Raw genomic sequence first — 5,393 nt, 5'->3', positions numbered from 1 at the left:
TCTTATGTTTAAGACTTGAATCCATTTTGAGTTAATTTTTGAAGGTAGTGGTCCAGTTTCACTCTTTTGCATGAGGCTGTTCAGTTTTTCCAACACTGTTTATTGAAGAGACTGTCCATTCCCCATTGTATATTCTTGGCTCCTTTGTCATAAATTAATAGATCATCTATGCATGGGTATATTTCTGGGCTCTCTATTCTGTCCTAGTGATCTATGTGTTTGTTTTTAGGCCAGTAGCTCACTTTTTTGGTTACTATAGCTTTGTAATAGAGTTTGAAATCTACAAGCATGATGCCACCATCGTTGTTCTTCTTTCCCAAGATTCCTTTGGCTATTATTTTGTGGATCCATAGAAATTTTAGGATTGTTTGTTCTGTGTCTGTGAAAATTGCTACTGGAATTTTGATAGGGATTGCATTGACTCTATAGATTGCTTTGGGTAGCATTGATATTTTAACTATTAATTCTTCCAATCTATGTGTACAGAATATTTTTCCATTTATTTATATATTCAGTTTCTTTCATCAGATTTATTCCTAGGTATTTTAATCTTTCTGATGTAATTGCAAATGGGACTGTTTTCTTAATTTCTCTTTCTGATAGTTTGTTATTAGTGTATAGAAATGCAACAGATTTTTGGGTATCGGTTTTGTATCCTGCAACTTTCCTGAATTTGTTTATTAGTTCTGAGTTGTTGTTTTTTTGTAGCATCTTTAGGGTTTTCTATATATATCATGTCATCTGCAAATAGTGACAGTTTTACCTCATTTTACAGATGATAATAGTAACAGCTGCTATTTTGTCTAGCATTTCCTACACATAAGTTAAGATATGAGGTTTGTGAGATTAAATACATGTACCAACGTCATATGAGTAGTTATAAGAATTGGAACTCAAACCTTAATCCCTAAGACTCCAAAGTTGGTGCTCTTTTTAACGTAGCTGCCTCTGAATTCTACCAATAAAACTTTTTTTCTGGGCAGAGGCACCACTGGGGATTTCATACATCGACCTCCCAGTCCACTTTTAATCAAGATCCATTTAGCACACAAAAATTTAAAAACATATTGACTCATATATTTTATATGTACCTATAATAACATATGCATATTCATATATAGTAAAATGTTCATTATATATTGAAGTGTTTAGTAAATATTGTTAAGTGAAAATGAAGGTATAAAGTATCTAGATGGTATGATCACAGTTTAGAAGGAAAACACATAAATATAATATGGAAGAATATTTACCAAAACATTCAGTGGTTATAACCCTATAGGAGGATTTAAGTTTGAAAGTGAATATCTTTTTTATTATTATTATTATTATTATTATTATTATTATTATTATTATCTGTTCATCATCCCTCCTACTCTTATTCTAATAACTGTAATTTAATACCCACCCTTTCTTTGGGAAACTGCTTCCCCTTCTCCACATGGTTTTGGTGGGGCTTCCATCCATCGCGTGCTGCCCCAGGCCTAAGAGATGAACATGTGACCACGCCTGAACTCCTCAAGGTATCGTGTTGTTGGTCTATGGAGTAGGGGACAAATGAAGAGGAGCATAGCAGCTGCTGTCAGTGTCCCACCCCGCATTGCTTTGTCCCATCTCTGTGTTTCTCAGGGTCTGGCCTATTAGAGTTCTTTTCCAAAACTTCCCAAACTGAGTGTTTTAGTTGTCTCTGTGAAGGACAACTTCTGTCACACTGTCAAGCATCCATGTCTCTCTGTTTCTCTACCAGAGACCTTTTTCCAGCACTACAGCAACTTGCTCAGCCCCAATGCAGAGCCCCCATAAGAGCTGGGGATTAACACCCTCAGGAACAATCTTCAGCCAGTCTGGCTGGGACTCTGTAAGCCAATTGCCTCCTACCTTCGCTGTCCCCGGGTGGGAGAATTCTGACATGTGTTCCACATGTGTTGCCCCTGCGGGACCCCAGCGGGCCTGAACTCCAATTGTGCATCGTGGTAACTCACTCACTGACAATCTCTTTAACGACTCTTCTCCTGTCCCTATCTCATTTTCCTTGCTCCCTCAGCTGGGACCTCCTCCCATGTATCAAAGGCCTTGTCTCAGGGTCTGGCCTATTAGAGTTCTTTTCCAAAACTTCCCAAACTGAGGTAGACATGTAGCTCTTTCCCCTTGGATGAGAACTGAGCGTAGGAACCCAGAACTCTGGGTGGTATGGCTTCTACAATATGAGAAACTGCAAACATGCAACAAATGGACCAACAGGGTCCAAGCCTCAGAGGGACGATCCTGAGGCCGTGGGCAGCCCAGGACCCAGCCCACCTTGAGGTTGGCTCTGTTTTGACCTTGACCTAGCCATTACTTGGTACCTTGAGCTTCAGCTAGTTTTGAGTTGGGTTTCTGTCCCCTGTAATTGAAAGAGTCCTGGTGGCATGACATTTATTTTCTTATCTTTGCTTGTATTTTTCTATCATGTAATGCAAAAAATATGTTAATGTAAAATATGACAGGATAATGTTCTAAAGGAAATAAAACCCATTGGAAATGTCTTGAACAGTGTCACCTTGAATAGCCTGGATGGGGGCACAATTACCTTTTTCTCTTAATATCAGTGAAACCAGGTTTTCATGAAACAATGGAATCACTGAACCGTGAGTAATCACAGGCAATCACACTCCCCAAATGCTCCCACGGTGGTGAATGACAGAGGGTCTTTCCTTTGTCAGCCCCACCAATCACCCAGACTCTTAGAATGGTTTGAACGTAGCTTCTCATTTGGCCCCAAAGCTGTGCCCAAGTTAATGACTTGGAAAAACATGTCATCATCCATATAATCTGCAGAAACCAGAGAGAGCCCTGAATCAGGCATTTCCACTGCAGAGGAATCGTTCACATTTTGACAATGTTTACATTATTTCTCACAACTGTTTAATTAAATCCTGTGTAAACAGATGGGGTTATTTGTTTGGTCCTAATAGTTGTAAAATTTGGATATTGTGCACCCTGACAATTATAAATATTTGTATTTACCAAGTAATATTCTTTCCATTTAAAAAATTCCTTTATGCTAAAGAGAAAGCTGGTTTAGTCTTTATGGAAACATATCATGGCTTTTTATTCTCATGGCTTTTGTATAGTCAGAAGTAGTCACAGATGGCTGGGCATCTCTGGAAAAAGGAATGGAACAAGTCACAGAGCACTGAATCCTCTGCTCAGAGAGCAGACACATCTTCATATAGGGCTCCAGGTCTGTCGTAGGGCAGACATCAAAAAAACTGGTCCAGATAAAATGGACTCAATTCTCAAAAATGTGCAATTCCTTTAAATAGTAATTCCATATTTAGAAACCTACACTGAGAATCCAAATTAGAGATGTGAGCAAAGATAAAGATAGATAGATAGATAGATAGATAGATAGATAGATAGATAGAGCAGAAACTATTTATAATAAGTATCGGTAACTATCCAAATGTAAAATAATTGTTCATTAAATTGTAGTATATTTATACTATGAAAATCTGTGCAGCAATTAAAAATGATAATGTAGATTTCACCACAATGGGGGAGAGCTGTATCAACAAGATAAGTGAAAAAAAAGTAGATTACAAAAGACTATGAATACAATGATCTCAATTTTGTAAAAACAAAACTATGCCTCTATACACATGAAAATCTAGAAGGCCTACACCAAAATGTTAATAGGGATATATGATTTATTTTGGGGTGTGGAATATATGTATATATTCTTTGGGTTTTCCAAATTTTTCTGTAATGAACATGTATTATCTTTATAATCAGAAAAACAAAATAAGAAATGAAAAATTTAAAAAATAGTAAATAATATAGCTTAGAGAAGTCAATGAGGTCATACATTAGAAATCGAGAGGCTATTCTATGATTTTTAAGCCACGCATTCAAAAATACTAAGTGCCTACTGTTTGCCAATCCAAGTCGAAACATAGACACTTTTTTAAAATCAAGTTCTTCTGCCTTTGAAGTGTTCACAATTTAGAACAGCACTGTCCAGTAGAATTTTCTTCAATGATGGGAATATTCCCTGCATTGGCCAATGCAAGTAGCTGTTGGGCACTAAGAATGTACTCAATCTGACTGAAGAATGGAATTTTACATTTAATTTTATTTCATTTAAGTGTAAGGAGCCACATGTAGCTATTGGCTTCTGTTAAAAAAAAGACATGTGTGGAAGTAATTATAATGTTCCAGGTGCTAGAGAAGCACAGAGAATGGAGATATTAACTCTGTTCATAAAAGCCTGTGAGAGGTGATACATCCCCAGCAATAAGTTTAAAGGTGTAGTTAGGCATTCACTCTGGAGGGAAGAGCGTTTTAGGCAAAGGATACTATAGACACAAAGGCATAGAGTCATGACTGGGCCTGATTTTAAGAAACTAAAAACAAAGACACCAGGCAAAGCTCACACCCTCTCCAAAAAGATGAGGAGAGTACAACTTGGCCAACAAATCCAGTAACATTAATACTAGAGAAAGCAGTCATTTTGTTACATCTCTAGGGGAATAGTGTCAGACTTTTAGTAATAGTAATACGGTTACTATTCCAGGGGAATAGTAACTTTCAAACCCATTATCTCAAGGAAGGAGGTGCTCTTACTCTGTGCCAAAGCTTTCATACATTTCATCTCATGTAATCACCACAGAAATCTCATTTTACTAAAAAGGAAAAGCAAGGCTCAGAGGTTAAGTAGCTGCCCAAAAACACATGGCTAGTAAGTGGCTGAACTTGAATTCAAATTCTTGACTCATGTCTAATTGTAAAGCCCCATTTTCACTATTTCATGTTACCCCTACCCAGGAAAATGTTTAGAACTGAAAATAGAAACACTGTGAAATGAAATGCAGACCCTAAGAGATCATGTTAAAAGAGTTCATGGACCAATTTCTAAGCTCTAATGGTGACATCCCAGGAGACAACTACTATCTTCATTAATTACCTCTGGGTTGTCTTTCAAAGATGGTACACGGGGCTGGCCATTGTTTGATATGGTCTCATCTTATATTGAATGTCGCTGATTACTAGGCCAAACAGGACCAAAATTTGGTGCCAATCCATAGCCTTCAGACCCAATTTACAAGGGTATCACCCTATGGCAAAATCATCACGTCCTAAAACTTCTCTGTGCTGCCTGGCAGTTCCTACTGGTGTAAAGAGTATTGAATTTTCAAGGTCACACTTCCTGGACCACTGTCTTCATTGTTGTGTCTTCTGAACCTTGTTCAGATTCGACTCAATAGCACTGAGCTCCATCAACTACTTATACAGTGAAGCTTCCCAACATCTGTTCCGCTCTACTTGTGAGATTTCCTGCTAGGTTTTCATGACGTTGAACTCAATTTCGTTTTTTTTTAACCTCACTAACCAGGACAGCAACAGAAAGCCAGGGA

This window comes from Rhinolophus hipposideros (genome assembly GCF_964194185.1).
Source record: "Rhinolophus hipposideros genome assembly, chromosome: 10".
Lineage (NCBI taxonomy): Eukaryota > Metazoa > Chordata > Mammalia > Chiroptera > Rhinolophidae > Rhinolophus > Rhinolophus hipposideros.
Note: the sequence above shows the minus strand (reverse complement) of the source record.